At 48.9% G+C, this 17469-nt stretch overlaps 1 long non-coding RNA gene across 2 annotated transcripts in view; it reads left to right on the forward strand.

Moving 5' to 3' along the window:
• Positions 1-17469, forward strand: part of LOC110598580 (uncharacterized) — a 45103-nt gene that overhangs the window by 20618 nt on the left and 7016 nt on the right. The window contains exons 1-3 of one of the 2 annotated variants that reach the window (XR_013423541.1): positions 6670-7888; positions 12928-13082; positions 17099-17263. This is a non-coding gene — a long non-coding RNA (uncharacterized LOC110598580). Of the gene's footprint in view, positions 1-6669; positions 7889-12927; positions 13083-17098; positions 17264-17469 lie in introns of those variants that run through there. The other variant, XR_013423540.1, reaches the window with a different exon arrangement.

Below are 17469 nucleotides of genomic sequence, written 5' to 3' on the forward strand. Positions count from 1 at the left end.
GGAAAATAGAACATTTATGATACACTTTAAGGTGAATTGTTCACTTCAAGATTTTTTTAAAGTTAGCCAAACGACCGCCACCCCCGCCCGCCCCTTGCTCTTGCAACTGCTGCTGGTGGGGGGATAGCTTTGAGGGGGCTCTCCTTCCCGCAGTGCACCCTGGGAGTAGGTGTGTCCTGGGCAGAGGTCATGTGGGGACAGACCTCTACCAGCATCCAACCACCCACCCTTGGGGACAGCCACCCTGCCTGGCTCAATTTCTTAGAATACTGTCCTTTCAAGCATCGGCCTGGTTCTAGTCATGCAGAAGAACAATTAGTAATTCCTTGATTCAGTTCAGCAGGAAATATGCGGGCCATGCATGTCTCCCAGTGCAAAGGAGGGTGGCCTGCTCCACCCAGACAGCCTCCTTGTTCTCGATGCAGGGTCCTCTTGTCATTGTGCAGTGGGACAAGGAGGTAGTGCCCCTGCTGCTGGTCACAGCATGTGGTAGAGGCCAGGTGATGATGAGGGAGCTACGAAAGCACCCTAGGTCCCCAGAGATGCAGTGGAGAAGGACAGGGAGGTAATTGGCCCCTGCTAGGTGGGCCTGGGCCTCAGGTCTGTGGTGGCAGAACTGGGGAATGGGCTTAGAGGTTCCAGGGGGAAGGAATCAGGAATTTGCATTATGTAAGTACTGTGCAAAGCTTGCGTCAGGGCTGGGAGTCGGCTCTGGCCTCAGAGTTCCCCAGACCTGCTGCACACATGGGGTGCGCAGTGTGTGCACCAAGCTGTCAGCTGCATGTTGATGCAGAGATAGGGTTCCTCTGGGAAGATCCTGCTGCAAAGGAGTGGCTCAGCACCTGGAGAGGAGGAAGCTGCCACCACCCAGGCTGAGACCAGCTAGGCAGAGGAGGGGCCAGAGGATGCTGGTCCACAAAGTGCCTCCGGGATCTGGGAAGGGCTTCTGGGTGGGGCAGACTTTAAGACAGTGACCTCCATGTGGAAGGAGGTTGCTAGTTAACCCCAACCAGCTCTTTCTCTTCTTACAACTTTTTACTGCGGCGTGAATTTGTGTGACTTGCTTGTGTTTTCAAAGTACTGTTTACAAAACTAAAGACTGATGTTCTGTGACGGGAATGCTTGGTGTCAGCACTGGGCAAAGGAAGCCAATGTGCAGGCCCTTGGGAGAAAGCAGCACAAGCCACCTGTCACACTCTGTTCCCATTCCTGTGAGTTCCCAAGCTGCAAGCCAAGGCCGCAGGCCCCACAGTGAACTCAGGGAAGCAGCACAGGGTATTTCCCAGCCTTTCCTGAAAGCAGCGCAGCAGCTCACGAATGTCTCAGGCTCAAGAATTCTAGACCAGCTCCGGCAACACCGGGAGACCCTGTGTGTGAACTGCAGGTGGATGTGGCCCTCAGTCCCCAGGTGAACTGCCGCCAGTGCCCCTGGGTGACATCGCAGCCTCAGGGAAACTGGGTTTGGGGTAGTTGCCACATCAAAGACAAGGCCTGAGGGAAAGGTGAGGCAGACCAGGAAATGGAATAGGGACCAGCCAGGGCCAGGCCAGGGTCCACAGGGACTGACCAGACCTGGGGTAGCTCTTCCCCCAAAGAGGAGCGAAATATCATATTTCTTTCAATCTATGTGTATTTTTTTAAAGGTTGCTAAGTTACTGGAGCAGAAATATGTTATTTGGACTTAACTGCTTACAAAACAGAACCATTCCACACTTTTTTAGCCTAGGGACCTGTGGAAAACGAGTAGTGTCATGGGGGGGGGTGTGAATTCTACCCTGTTCAACGGGATGTCAACATGCCAGTTTACAGAGCCATCTGAACCCACCAGGTTTGGCTCATAGGATGTCTTCATGGAATTGCATCACTTGATTTAACCTACGGTTTTAAATAGAATTTTATTTTTCTGCAAATAATTGCTAGAGGTGATTTATTCATTTTGGGATAATAAAGTGTTGGTTTAATTAGTTTTTAAGATTTTATATAATTTCCCTTAGTAAGTGGATAATTTAGTTTATTATCAGAATTTCATAGTCAGTGTTTTAAAATCGAGACATATCTAGCAGTATTCTCTGTTTAAAGGCTGAAATAAATGATTCATTTATTTTTTTTAAAAAAAATGAACAAGAAAGTTTTTACATTAACATCTTAGATTAACATAACCAAATTTAAATCTATGCAGCTCAGAGAGAACTAGACAAAACACCCGCACACAAGCTCCCACGCCAGGAAACCGCTACCGTGCCCGTAGAGGCTCGTCTGTTTGGGCGCCAGCGCTCCCCTCGCTGCACTTTCCACCTGTGTGCTAAGGGCTGCTTGCCACCAGCCGTGGCCATCCGCAGAGCTGCTTCAGGTCATCTGGATTTCACTTTTCCATTTTATTCCATTGAGTCAAATGTAGACAATTGTGTTCTGTCACATTCTGGTTTTGAGTACAGGATTTTCTTCTCTGTGAGCCACCTGGTGACAGTGTCCACAGTGCAGGACAGTCCTGGAGGTGGGCAGTGTGTGAGAGATGCCCAGGTGGCTCTCACAGTAGCAGTGATAGTATTGGCACCACCTGATGAGGAGAACCATGGCCCCCAACTCAGTCCCCAAAGCAGAGGGGCCAGGCTGGGTGTGGCTCTGTTGTAGAGCGCGTGCCTACCACGCACAGGGCCTGGGTCGCTCTACAGCACTGCAAAAGGAATACAGGAAGAAGAAGTAGAGGTTGACACTGTTGCCCCCAAACCCAAGTTTTTGATCAACAGTTTTAATTTTTAGTAGTTATTTTTATCTTGCATGCTCATCAAACATTTACAAATACGAGAAAATGCTTCCACTGAAAGTGACAACTCCAAGTACTGCATGTTGGGAACTTTTTTTCAAAAGTTTTTTTTTATTATTTTAAAATTTATTTTCTTCTTTTGTTAAGCTGAGGAAAATTAAGTCAAGTCCAGACAGTAAGAGAGAAGGAAGCAAGTGAGAACAAGAAAGAACTTACAACTGAACAGCACACCATTATACCCTAGTTTGAGAAAAAATAAGACATCAGCTGAGTGTGGTGGTGCACGCCTGTGATCCCAGTGGCTCAGAGGCGGAGGCAGGAGGATCGCAAGTTCAAAGCCAGCCTCAGCAAAAACAAGGCACTAAGCAACTGAGTGAGACCCTGTCTCTAAATAAAATACAAAATAGGGCTAGGGATGTGGCTTGATGGTTGAGTGCTCCTGAGTTCAATCCCTGGTATCCCCCCACCAAAAACAGACATCAGAGCCAGGCATGGTAGTACACACCTGTAATCTCAGCAGCTTGGGAGGCTGAGACAGGAGGATTACAAGTTGCAAAGTCAACCTTAGCAGCTTAAGAGAGACCCTAAGCAACTTAGTTAGACCCTGTCTCAAAAAAGTGGTGGTGGGGGGCTGGGGATTGGGGTTCAGGGATCAAGCACCCCTGGTTCAATCAATGGTACCAGGAAAAATACATTAATAAATAAAAGACTTGAGGCTTCATTATCTGTTTTCACCCAGGCTCAGTGAAAATATATGAGATGGTTTTGATTCTCACCATTAAAACACCCTTCAGAGCCTCTTGCCCATTGGTCAGAGCCTGTGTTACGATCGTATCACTGCAGTTGAACTGAAGGAGATCATACATCAGCTGCATGAACTCACACAACGACTGTCCTAGGAGCCAGCACGGATCTCGGTTCAGGCTGAGAAGCACATGGAGCCCAGAGGAAATGGTTGCAACAGGAGGTTTCTTAAAGCCAGAAGTGAGTTGGAAGCCAGAGGTGGGTCATGTTGGAGAGACCAAATATTAGAAAGAAAAGACAGCAACCACAGAGCCACATCCCCAAACCTTTTTGTATTTTATTTAGAGATAGGGTCTCACTGAGTTGCTTAGGGCCTTGCTAAGTTGCTGAGGCTGACTTTGAACTCACAATCCTCCTGCCTCAGCCTCCCAAACTGCTGGGATTAGAGGTGTGTGCTACCGCACCCAGCAGACTTTTCTATTGAAAAATAAACATTTTAAATTTTGATGAAGTCTGACTTGCTGATTTCCTTTTATAGTGCATATGCTTTTACTATTTTATTTAAGAAATAATTGTCAAATTCCAAGTCACTAAGATATTTTTCCCCGATTTCACCAAAAAATGTGCTAATTCAATGGCCAATAGCTACATATAGCTTTTTAAATTCATCATTTAATCATACTAAAATAAATTAAACAAATAGTGCAGTTCCTTCACCACACTGGCCATATTCAGTAGTCACATAGGCCAGCAGCTGTTTGGAACCGTAAAGTGCCTTTCATTGCTGCAGAAAGTTTTATGGGACATCCTGACATCTGGCATCTTTAGCTTTCATTTAGGTCTGTGATGCATTTTGACCTGACTTTTGCATGCAACATGAGGTAAGGGTTAATGTTTTTGCATATTGTTATTTGTTATTCTATTGCCATTTTCCAAAAATGATTATTCTTTCCACATTAAACTGCCCTGGTGCCTTTGTCAAACATCTCTTGGTCATGTATGTGTGGCCTACTTTTAGACTCAATGCTATGACTTTGCCCTACTATTCTACCTTTATGCTAACACTTCACAGTTTTGATAACTGTGTACTTATAATAAGTCTTAAAAACCGGTAATATAAATCCTCCAACTTTGTTCATGTCTTCAAAGTCATTTAACTCTTATATGTCCTTTGAACATCCATATAAATATTTAAATAAGCTTTTTTTTTCTTTTTTATTATTAGTTGTTCAAAACATTACAGAGCTCTTGACATATCATATTTCATACATTTGATTCAAGTGGGTTATGAACTCCCATTTTTACCCAGATTGCAGAATTACATTGGTTACACATCCACCTTTTTACATACTGCCATACTAGTGTCTGCTGTATTCTGCTGCCTTTCCTATCCTCTACTATCTCCCCTCCCCCCCTTTAAATAAGCTTGCCAATTTCTACCCCAAACAAAAAAGACTTCTGCAATTTTAATTGGGATTTCAAGAAATATATAGATAAATTTTGAGAGAATTCATAGCTTAACAATATTGTTCTTCTAATCCATTGACATGTCACATATCTCCCTTTCTTTAAATATTCTTTATTTTCTCTTAGTGATGTTTTGGAGTTTTTAGTGCACTAATCTTGTACATCTTTTTTTTTGTTGTTACATTTATGCCAAATTATTTCCTTTTTAGACTTTAGACATAGACAATCCCGTCATTTGTAAATAAGAACATTTTTATTCCTTCCTTTCTAATCTGGAAGTCTTCTTTTTCTCTTGTCTTATTGCATGGGCTACAAGCTCTAGCATGGTGTAAACAGAAGGTATGTGAGCAGGCATTTCTGTTTTATTTTTGACCTAGGGAAACAGCCACCCTTTCATGGTCCCGTGTGGCTATAGGCTGTCCATGCTTTTTTGATTTCTGATCTTTTATACATGTCCTATTTTTGCTAGGTCTGATTTTTTTAAATCTGATCTATAGTCTTTCTATTTAAGCTACTTTGTTTCTTTGTTTCATTTTTATTTGCATGGTGATATGCATTGATGTGAGGCCTTTTTTTTATATGTTGTGTTGGGAATTTGATGTATTTTTCACTCTTGAAAGCCACATACTTCAATTCTAAGAAATTTCATGAAGTATTCTTGGAAATTTCTTTCCCTTGGTTTTTAATTTCTTACTGAAATTCTTACTGTGGGTCACTCCTGGACCATCCTCTGATGTCAAAAAATCTTCCATTTTTTTCTTTTGATTCTTTTTTTTTTTTTTTAGAGAGTTTCCACACTTGTCTTTCCCTTTGTATATTGGTCTTTTTTTTTTCCAGCAATCATATTTTTATCCTTCAAAACTTACTTAGTTCTCTGATTTTTCCTCCCATCTTTTTGTTTTACTTGGCTCACTTTGTTTCATGACTGATATGTCTTCCGGGTTTAAGAAACACTCCCTCCTTGCCCTAGGTCACTTCTGCTCTTTGGGATCCATTTTGCAGGTTGAAGGAGTCTGTCACATTGGGGACTCTCCACTGCTGTGTAGTCATGCTTTTTACCTGTTAACAGTTTTCAAATGAGGCCTTGAGAGGCTAGTAGAAGCCCAGGAGTGGGCTGCAGGACACCTGCAGGCCTTGTTCCAGCCTTGAGCTTGGACTTTTCATTGCAGGAACATTCAGATGTCAGTTAGTTATTTATAGTTTTCTCCTTCCTCCCTCCTTCGAATCCTTTTGTTTCTCTAGAAGAGAATTCTGCAGTCGCCAGCAAACATTCCTAGAAGGGAGCAGGAGGCAGACAGGGGACCTGCAGCTCAGCCTGTGCACTTGCACTGGATCGTCATTTTCAGCTGGGCCTTTTGTCCCATGATCTAGCTCTTGTGGGTCTCCAGCCTCTGAGTCTGCTGGAGGGCAGCTTCTGTCTGCTGGGCTGGAGAAGTACTTATGGACCAGTCACTCTCCACCTGGCCTCAGACCAGCATTTGTGATGCGGGGTTCCGCCGTCTGGGCCCCTGTGGTTCCGTGGCAGGCACTGGCGGGTTTTCATGGTTTCACTCACTCTACCCATTGGTTCTTGGCTTTCTTGAGTCTGCTCATCCCTCCTTATTTCCATCTCTACAGAAGCTATTATTCAGAGGCCACTCTTGTCTCCTCTCTTTTATTACTTAATTCTCACATTAGTGGGGTTCCAAGAAGGACAAATAAATAAATATAAGTGTTCAAGCCACCAGGCTTAACCAGGAACTCTCTGATCTTAGCATTATGCCAGTTGCCTGCAGCTCACGACGCACCACCTCGGTGAGCTGAACACACCTTGGGTGGCTCTGCTTCATGGCTTTGTCGTCTATCTCAAGGTTTTCATTACTAACCATATTGGGATTTCCTCTTTTATTAGGTCTAAAATTCACTGCTTTCTCTCACACGAGTCTTCTTTTCTCCATGTTCTTGGCTCCTTATGGGAAAACTGAGGAGGCTTTAGTTCCTCCACCTTTTTCTCTTCTAACCACCAGGTTTCATCCCTGCACACAACACCAAGCTTTGAGCCATCAAGTGGGCACTTACAAAGAGAGGTGACTGGCTGGAGCTCTGCAAGGCCTGAAGGCAGCAGCAAGACCCCCTTCTGGGTGCCTAGGAGGGCCCTGGGTGGATGTGCAGTGAAGGCCTTTCTGCCAGAGGGGATCTGCGGACTCTCCACCTACAGCTTCAGAGACTGTGCCGGCTCACTGTGAAGTGCCTGTCTTCTGGGCTTGGTGCGCCAAGGCCAGGTGCGGCTGATTTGACCTTGGCACCACTGTTTACTGTTGCCTGGGAGCCTGCTCTCCTTCTCACCCCAGGAGACTTTCTCCATTTCCACATGGAGGGGAAGGCAGTGTGAGCCCACGGAAGGGGCAGAGCTTCTCACTGAACAGACGCAGCAAAGCGCTGACCAGAGCACTCCCCTGCCATGGAGGCACATCTGCAGAGGACACTCCCTTAGGTCCCGATAAGAGAAGCCACCATGGCAGTCTCACCACAGTGATGTTGAAACTCGCCACCATGACAACCACCAAGGTCAAGTATCACTACAGTGACAACCCACCTCCCTGACACTCACCACCACAAACCACCTCAATAACAAGCCACCCTGGTGACAAACACCCCGACCACCATCACCCATAGGGGCAACAGGAGTCGGTCACTGGTGAGGCTCAGGTGAACAGGGAGACCCACTCCCAGGCCAGTGCATTCCCTCGAGAGAGCCATGGCATGTTAAGTGGGGACCCACAGGGTAAGTGCCAGTTTCCTTCACAAACATGAATTTTACCTCCCAGCAGGTACCAAGGAATCACCATGGAAAGACTCAGAAAAATTTTAAGTGATTCATGGACCCTGTAAAGAAATGTCCAGAAGTGGAAATCACACCCAGGACTTACAAAGGTATTGACCCATGAATCTCCTACCTGTCACACAGAGGTGGGTGACAGCTAGAAAAGAGGCCCCCAGTGAAGTTCAGTGGAGCTTCTGTGCCCAAAATGTTGGATGAATTTTTTGAACATCAGTCAAGGGATCTAAATGATAAGGCCTTATGGTAGGAGAGAATTCATGCAAGGAATAATACGGAAAACAGCTACTCTCCCCAGATGTGCATATGTGGCTACACTTAAATAGAATCGTGCTGCCTCCTCCCTTGGGCTGGACAGAGGCCGACCCAGCAGAGTGGAGTCATTTGGGTAATCCCCAGTTAACGTGCCCCACGTGCATCCGAGCTGCCCAGGGCCCGGGTGCCGCTTGCTGGTGTGTCCTCCGCGCACACCAATACAAGAAACACGGCAACGGCAAGACAGTCTGGTTTCTAAAATAAAACAAAGAATCTAAAACAGACCAAAACTCCTGTAAGACAGAATATCAGAAAACCTTTCTAAAATTATAGACATACTCGCCACAAAGAGATTTTTAGTTTGTAGTACCAGAAACTTGGGGGTTCAATGAGAAATTGATTAGACGAAAATCTCAGCTGGGTGGGGATTTAGACTCAGCCTGCTAATTTGGCATCCAGGGAGGAGATAGAACCCGCTGGTGAAACCCAATGCTCCTCCCAGGATACCACCCAGCAGCCTCCAAACCTGACTCTCATAAGGGAACTCTGTGGGCCGCACCTACACTCATCCGCTTGCCTGGCGAGATACCGCGAATGCTCTCCCAGGGAGAGGCCATGTGTGGGTGAGTCTGTGTGCAGATTCTCTTTATGGTTTACATATGGCAAGAAGGAACTAAGGGCCCCGAACCAGCTCTCCATAACCGGTTCATTGTGCCGTGTGTCTGGCCACGCGAAAGCGGAAATGCTCCCCAGAGCACCCAGGTTGGCACATCACCAGTTTCCTGGTGTAGGTGCAGCATGTGTGCAAAGATGGTGTCCTACTCACCCCAACCCACGAGTCCCCTGGTTCACCAACGCACGGTGCCTACCATATCCAAGGTAGGAAGGGGAAGACCACGCTGGCATTCAAGGAGGCGTACTGGTGCCTACCAACGTGAGTCACAGGAGAGGAGCAGAGCCTCTACGGTGGCACTCATGGACGTCCACCCCGTGTCTGGGTGTGGGCATCTTCTCTTTTCCTGGTATTTCTTTCTTTTGGGGGAGTGGTACTGGGGGTTGAACTCAGGGGCACTCAGGCACTGAGTCCCAACCCCAGCCCTGTTTTGTAGTTTATTTAGAGACAAGGTCTCACTGAGTTGCTTAGCACCTCACGGTTGCTGAGGCTGGCTGGGAACTCAGGATCCTCCTGCCTCAGCCTCCCAAGCCACTGGGATTACAGGTGGCCAAAATTATCTGGGCTACTCCCTGGGAACATGCACTCCCAAGTCCTTTGCAGGAGTACATGCCCGGCGGGATGCGCCTCGGGCGGGGAGTGAGTGTGGCGCAGCACTCTTCACTTACAACCCGCCATCCAACTCACAGCTCCCACGGCACAAAATGTTCCTTACAGGCCATGGAGTTATTCAAACCCTGGAAATCGTGTGGGTTCCTTCAACATCAGCTAGACTGGATTTTCACAAAATTGACCTTGAGGCCATGAACCTCTTCTTTAAGACCTCAGGCCTGTGCTCCGACCACCAGAAACCCAGCTGCTGTCCCTGGGGCTCAGCACTCGGCCACACGTGGCTGGCCCTCCCCACGGCCAGTGCAGACCATGGCCTCTCCAGGTCCAGCCAAGCACTCGGCCAGGTGATGGTGGGAGGGCCCAGGCTGCCCGAGAAGTCCCCACTTCCTTCTGAGGCCGCTGGCCAGGAGCACAGTGAGCAGACACCGGCCGTGAGGGAGTTCCCGGGAGGGGAGAAGACGCGCTCTAGGTTGGACCTTCAGTCCCAGAGTTCCTTGCTTTCAGCCAGTGATGCTTCTCAGTCCACGGTCCTCTTCTGTCCCACGAAGTGTCCAGACTTTCCTTTCAGCCCTTCAGCCCACCACAATGACTGGCCAGAGCGCGCGCTCTGCTGTTGAAGGTCTGCTTCTCTTCACTTATTCTTCTCCCACTCCCCCCATCTTCTGGCGACGCATGCTGGACACCACGGCTGCACTCTGCTTGGTGTCTGGGTCTCGTCCTCCCTGGACAAGCACCGCGGATCGTCTTGGCTCTGCCCGCCACACCCTCCAGGGCTGCGGCCACCCTGCGAGGAGCGCGTCCACTGGGGGATTGATGGTGTGCTCTCTGTGCGGACTCAGGGTGGGCGTGAGCCTTCGTATTTAGGACCTGTGTCTTGGGAACCCTGGTTTTCTCTTTCACAACATGGTCATGAGAAGCACCCCTTCTCTCCGTACAGAGGATAAACACTGGATTCCCAGTGTGGGTGCGTTGTGCAAGGCCAGAGCACCGGCAACCACCAGCCATCCTGTCCAAGGCGAAGCCTCCCTGTCCATGCTGGCCGAAGCCCTTCCATCTCTCCTCACTACTGGGGACAGGAGTGAGAAAGGCAAGCTGTGGCCCACTGGCGGTTTTCATGAGGAAAGAGGGCAGGAGAGACTGTGAGGTGAAGGCAGCATGCGCCACACTGTGTCTTCAGTGTGCCACCCTCCCAATGCCCAGGTGCCCCGCCTCCTGTTCCCACAGTCATCTCACCACGGGGTCGTCCTTTCTCTGCCCCTGTCTGCTGGCTCCGCACCTCACTCCTGCCCCACCATTCCACCTGGGCCTCGTGACCCATGGTGACTCCCTGACATGGCAGATGGTGACTGCTCTAGGGAGCGCAGACAGCGGACAGCCCTGCTCTCTGGTCTCCCTGCCTGAGCTTCCTGACATGACCCCCTGGCTCCTCCTGCCCCACTATGGCTTCTTCTCCACCTCCCCTGTGGGGGCAGGTGACCCTCTGGCTCCTCCTGCCCCACCATGGCTTCTTCTCCATCTCACCTGTGGGGGCAGGTGACCCTCTGGCTCCTCCTGCCCCACCAGGGCTTCTTCTCCATCTCCCCTGTGGGGGCAGGTGACCCTCTGGCTCCTCCTGCCCCACCAGGGCTTCTTCTCCATCTCACCTGTGAGGGCAGGTGACCCTCTGGCTCCTCCTGCCCCACCAGGGCTTCTTCTCCATCTCCCCTGTGGGGGCAGGTGACCCTCTGGCTCCTCCTGCCCCACCATGGCTTCTTCTCCATCTCACCTGTGGGGACAGGTGACCCTCTGGCTCCTCCTGCCCCACCATGGCTTCTTCTCCATCTCACCTGTGGGGGCAGGTGACCCTCTGGCTCCTCCTGCCCCACCATGGCTTCTTCTCCATCTCACCTGTGGGGGCAGGTGACCCTCTGGCTCCTCCTGCCCCCCCACGGCTTCTTCTCCATCTCACCTGTGAGGACAGGTGACCCTCTGGCTCCTCCTGCCCCACCAGGGCTTCTTCTCCATCTCACCTGTGGGGGAAGGTGACCCTCTGGCTCCTCCTTCCCCTCCACGGCTTCTTCTCCATCTCCCCTGTGGGGGCCGAGTCCTCCAGAGCACACCTTCAGCCCTCTTCCTGCCCCGATCACGGCCTGCCCACGGGTGGGTCACCAACCACCTGGTTTTGCTAGGACTCGTGGCTCCCACCAGACCCCACTCCGCACACAGCAGCTCTGAGCCTCTCGATGCCCGCAGGCCACCCTTCAAACTCCACAGCGGGGATTCGGGCTGCTTGGGACAGGCTTCCTGGGAAGTGGGGTTCCAGGCTGAATTTTGCTGTTCCCTCCTCTGTTCTCTGAGACCCAATAACACTAAGAACCTGGCAGTGTTCAGCCCAGCATCTCCCATAGTCCCCAACGCAGACTCAGCCAGGCTGCCCGGGGACGTGGAGTGACAAGACAGAAGAGAGAGGCCCTGCCTGTCTCCACTGGACTCCCTCTGCCCTGGTCTGGAGTCTGCTGACACAGGGACGTGTGCACCAGCTGCGGTGGCAGTGGACCCAGGCAGTGCTCCTGAGGGCCCAGCCTGGCCGGGTTCCACGCTGCCTCTCGGGCCAGGTCAGGGCGGTGCTGGGTCCTCTCGGTCTCTGAGAGCCTTGACCCTGCCCTTTCCAGTCCCCACAGGGGGGCCTGGGAGATCAGCTGCAGTCTAAGCTCCTTCTTGATCCGTTCACACTAAGTGAAATGTGATCACTTCACAGTTAGCCTGGAAAGAGCGGCTGGTTTCAGAGGAACAATCTTAAAAAATGGATTTGTATGCATAACATCCATTGCCGTCGGTGGTGGTGGAGGCAGTGACTAATAAAAATGTCATTTCCTGTGATTTTTATAAATTACAGTAAATATGCCAGTAATCACCTACATTAGCTGCTGGAACGCAGGCGCCGTCTGGAGTCGAGGCCGGGGGACTTCACGGAGGCCTCGAGAGGTAGACCCCACAGGTGCAAATTGACACCTAGGAAAACAGTAGTTAGTACATGCTAGAATCTGGGGAAGGGAAAAGTGTTAAAATAAATGTATGTCAAGCAGACAAATTTGGACTTCTCCATGAGGATCTGTCACGTCAAACAGGAAATAGCTATAAATTACTCGTAATAGTAAAAATCTTGTCATTTACAACCTCTAAAGCAACGGGCTCATTTAACACATCAGCTCACAGATAATGATCGAGGAGAGTCAGCCGGGTATTTATTCCTCTTTAATGTGCAAAAGCCAGGGTGAGCCCCGGGTGACTGCAGAGGGCCCCACGGTGACCCGTCAGCCCCTGCACCACAGAGGGAGCCGAGGCTAACTGCTGCACATGTCGGGATCTGAGGTCCCCTCCTGCCCTGTAAAAAGAATTAAGACAGGACTGGAAGTGTCAGGCTGCGGGTGGTCTCATAATGAATAATTCCAAATAAGTCCCACCCTTATTCTGTTTATTTATTTTCCTCAGAAGCCATTTGAAGGCGTTGGAGCTGAAAGTGTGTTCCAACATGCCAAGCACATGGCAGCATCTCTCGTCAACTTGCTGACCAATTCAGAGGCAAACAATCACTGGATTCTGTGCTTGTTTCAGATGCCTCAATGTCCACTGCCCATGGATAAGAGACCACAGCTCAGAGACACTTTCTAAGGAGGCCAAAATGCCTCCACAAAGGAGGCCCAGCATGATCCAGAGAGGTGGACTCCCAGAGCCCTTTCTGCAGCACGTGGAGACCCGCTGGGAAGCAGGTACTGGTGGAGATGCTCACTGGGGTCTCCGTGCATGAAGTGATATCTGCTTATGACCTGGCTCAGAACGTGGGCAGAGGGCTAAGAAGGCTGGAAGCAGAGACAGCAGCCTCTCACATCCCCAACCACACCACAAAGAAGGGCCTGGGTCTCGGGGTCGAGCACACAGATCACATTAGTCTGTTCATTCATCCATTTATTTTGTGGAACTAGGGGTTTAACCCAGGGATGCTCTGCTCTGAGCTTCAGCCCCACCCAGTCCTTTTTTTTTTTGAGAGAGAGGGTCTGTCTCACTAAGTTGCCAAGGTGGGTCTTGACCTGCCACTCCCCCAGCCTCAGTCTCCAGAGTCACTGGGGTCATACTCATACACCACCGTGCCCCATTACAGACGGCATTCATACCTGTCAGCATCGCGGACCTAAGGAGAACACTCGTCCTCAGAGGGATGCTGATCGCTTGCTCTCTCTTCCCCCTGGCCTCTCGACACCCCCCTGTTTTCTGCTCTCCAAGAGCTCAACTTGGGCAGACCCCACCTGTGAGTGCACACACACGCCTGCCCACACCTGCACACAGGCACAGGCCACGGGCTGCAGAAGGACACTGGTGTCCTGGCAGCCTGTGGTGGAGGCCCAGGTCCCTGGATGAGTCCCTGCTGTTTGCCTTCCCACATTCTGCCCCGGGATGCTCAGACAGATGAAAATCAGTCTCTGTGTCCACCTGGACGAACACAAGCTGGTTTAAAAGAGAATGCTGAATTTAATTTAAAAAGAAGTTAAAATTTTAACATTCGCTTCAGCGGGTACAGTTTAACCGGGCATTTATCTGATCTCTCTCTGAAGGGGATCCTGTTTTCAGAATAATGGTAAAATTTCAGACTGACCGGTGGTGGCATGGGGTGAAGAAGTGACCTGTGGAGGTCAACACAAGGGCATGGAAAGGTGGAGAGTTTGGCACCAGTGTGTCATGTAGGTCACCTTCCTGTCATTGAGGATGACAGGCTGATTCTGGAAAACAAATGATCCAATTAACCACGTCCACTCTGGAGTCCCCAGACCAAACCCCAACAGGTCCAGATGATGCACATCCTAGTGGCAGGTACCAGGCATGGATGGGGACCAGCACACTCTTTAGTGTCCGAATGTGTCAAGTAGTGTAAACAACTGGGGCTTCTCTAACTTAGATAATTTGTGGAAAAACTAGCAACCTACAATTGCTAGATTGTTGCTGATAAAAGAATATTTATATATATTTTTTCTTTCCTTTCTTCTTTTGGTGAGTGGAATGAATAACTGTTTCAATTCTACATTTAAAAATTACATGTAACTATAGACTTGATTTATAACGAAGTTAACTTGTATAGAACAATGGGTAATTTTGAAAATATTTTGGGCAAAATGTTATAAACTCATTATTTAGTTAGCTAAATGATGCATACTACAATCCTCTGGTTCTAAGACACATATCACATAACTTAAATGTGTTTGTCATCTCTGAAACCTCAATGCACTGTCTCCGTCATGACCACTTGGGATTGGCGGACCTTGTTCTTTCATCGTGAGGTGGAAACTAAAGATGCATCTTAGGCTTGTGGAATAGAGGAAAAGATGTGTGGACATCTCCTTTAGATAACTTCAGGTCCATGTGGTCAGAGGTGAAGAAAAGCTACTTGGTAAGGATTGTTTGGCCCTAATACCTGTTTACCTAGGAGTTAAACAGTGTCCCCAAACTTCAACATAACTCTTTTTATTCCAAAACCACCTTGTCCCTATAAGTGGTTCATGCTGATTCAATCTTTCCTTCTCTACCATCGACTAAAAAAGCTACCAATGATGGCTCTAGAAGCATCTCAGGATGGACCAAGGAGACCAATTTTCCAGCTGGCACCAAAGTTGATGTGTCAAAAAATATATATATCAAATACCACTGGAGAGTATAAAGCTAGTTAAAGTAAGCACATTTCAGCAAAGTCCTGTCCACCTGGAGCTCCTCACTGGAAAGTGCTCCTAGCAACCTGGTGACACGGGGGAAAGCTCCACACCGGGACCTCCACGGTGCTGGCCATGGTGCCACCTGGCCCCTCCTGTGGGCACTCGCCCTCACTCACTCTTCTCAGCCAGGAGTCTTGGAGAGGACTGTGGGTGATGCTCAGTCAGTCTGAAGTGAGGTGTGGACAGAGGAGGAGGAGAAAGACAAAGTGTGGATTTTTTTTTTAAGCGATCAGGATTCCAGCCAGGGGAAAATGTGGCTCTGCTGGACACCTACCGCTCACCACCAGTGCCTGCTGGGCCACACACAGAGGCACCTCACGTGCACATCCAGGCTCTTGGTTGGCTCCTGACAGCCATGCCATCCGAGGGCTGGAGGGCTGAGGCAGACACAGCTTCCCTCTCAGCCTCTGCTCTCCACCTCGTCTCATTCTTCCTGGGACCATCCTATATGAACGATTTAAAGGGAATTACCTATTACTTCAATTATTTGTTTCTTATCGACTGATGTTAAACTACAAGGATTTGCATTGAAAGGACACAAAGAAAGAGCAAGTCGTGGCACATCGCCAAATGAAAGAGTAATGTTCTGGTGAATTTAGCCTAAATAATTTACTGCCACATAAAAGTGGAAAAGTGGAAGGTGAACCCTTTGACCAATAAATCTCTCCTGCCCATGAAACCCTTATCTGGTCCCCTCCGATGTATTCCACATGAGGAAGCCATCACCATTGGCTCTGGTTTGCTATTTGTAAACCTTGATCTTCTGCACTCGGTGTCCTAAATATGGATAATTAGCATCAGTTTATCACGCTTCTGCATATTTTCTCTTCTCTCCAAACACGCGTGCTTCTGTTGGCTGCCATTCTGCTATGGAAGATTATGGAGACAGATTGCAGAGAACGAATGTGCTAAACGAGATTAGGAAGGAATAGAAATAGCAACTTGGCCAATAAATTCCTCGTGAGAGCCTTATCATGCAATTACACGTTGACTTGCTTCACACTCTCCCAGCCTCTTAATCCAACGCCCCCACCAGGAATAAAATTTCACTAATTTCTGAATTGCAGCATATCCTCCTGACTTGTTACTGAGAATGGTTGGAAGGAGAAACACTGCTGAAAACATCATGTCAAACTTTATGATAAAAAAAGTAAACTCTGAATGCCTGCTTGGGTGGTGCGACTTGGGATGTTTGCAGCATTTTAGCGAATGATTGCATGAAGTCTTGGCTTGGAGGGTGAGTCCCACACTCCTCATTGTGCCACTGTTGGGGATTCAGAACTATCAGAAAGGGGAGGTCTCCTTGCTCGTCCCCAGGACTATCTGGTGCATTTAAAATGAGGGCAAAGCATGTACTACTTTTCTTACTTATTATGACCACTGATAACAGTCAGGATACCTCAAATAATTCTGTCAGGGCTGCTCACTTGACCTCTTAAGGACAGTCTCCTCCCTGCTCACACAGGCTGGGCTTCATGAAGCAAGGCCTCTCTTAGTGCTAGGAGCACTGTGGCTCCTATGCACCTAGATGTATAAAAATAGGAAAATTCCTGCCCACTCTGCACCTCCCCAGAGTGGGACCAGAGCGGTCTAACGGGGCATCTACAGGGGGAGCTCTCTTCTTGTTCCGCTCTGCCTGTTAATTCTATTCTCCCCAGGGCTTTATAATAAGTTAGGTATTTAAAGAGGCCCATTAAGCCTTTCGATCTACAAGGGACTATTTATAGCACAGAGCCACAGTCAGGCATTAGGATGCCCCCATAGGAAGCAAGGCTCTGCCACAGCAGGAAGACCAAGCTTGTGTGTGCAGGGAGGAAAGGCACAGCAAACCTTGTATGTGTGCTTGCAGAAGAGGAAAGACTTCCAGTTCATGGTGGAAATCATTGCACAAAGAAATTCACAGTAATTGTTTCTGCACAGATCATAACGTTGCCTTCACTTTCTTTCCTCCAAATAATTTCTACAAGAGTCACAGAGGAGAGGGCTCGTAAATGGTCCAGAGAAAGAACTCCATGTTTCCTTTTCAGATGACCTGCTTCCAGGCTGAGAGCAGGGCAAACTGGACAGTGCCCACTCCCAGGCACAGGCTGACATCTCTTCCACCTGAGCAGTGCCAGGCTCTGCCTCAGAACCTGGTATGATGGCACAGAGAAGTCCACTGAACCAGCAATCAACAGGCTATGAGGATGCAGGTAGGTCTTGACCTTGGCGGGTGTGGGCTTACCTTTTGCAAGTGGGCTGGCCTCTTACTGGCTGCCAAAGATTTTCTGTTCTGGAGAGAAAGCTGACCTGGAACTTTCCTTCGCCTTGAGGGACAGCAGGACTGAGGGGCCCGGGAGGCACTGGGAGGCTCTTATCCTGAATTCCCAGCTGGAATTCAGTAGGAGATCCCAGCTCA

This window comes from Ictidomys tridecemlineatus, chromosome 6, assembly GCF_052094955.1.
Source record: "Ictidomys tridecemlineatus isolate mIctTri1 chromosome 6, mIctTri1.hap1, whole genome shotgun sequence".
NCBI lineage: Eukaryota > Metazoa > Chordata > Mammalia > Rodentia > Sciuridae > Ictidomys > Ictidomys tridecemlineatus.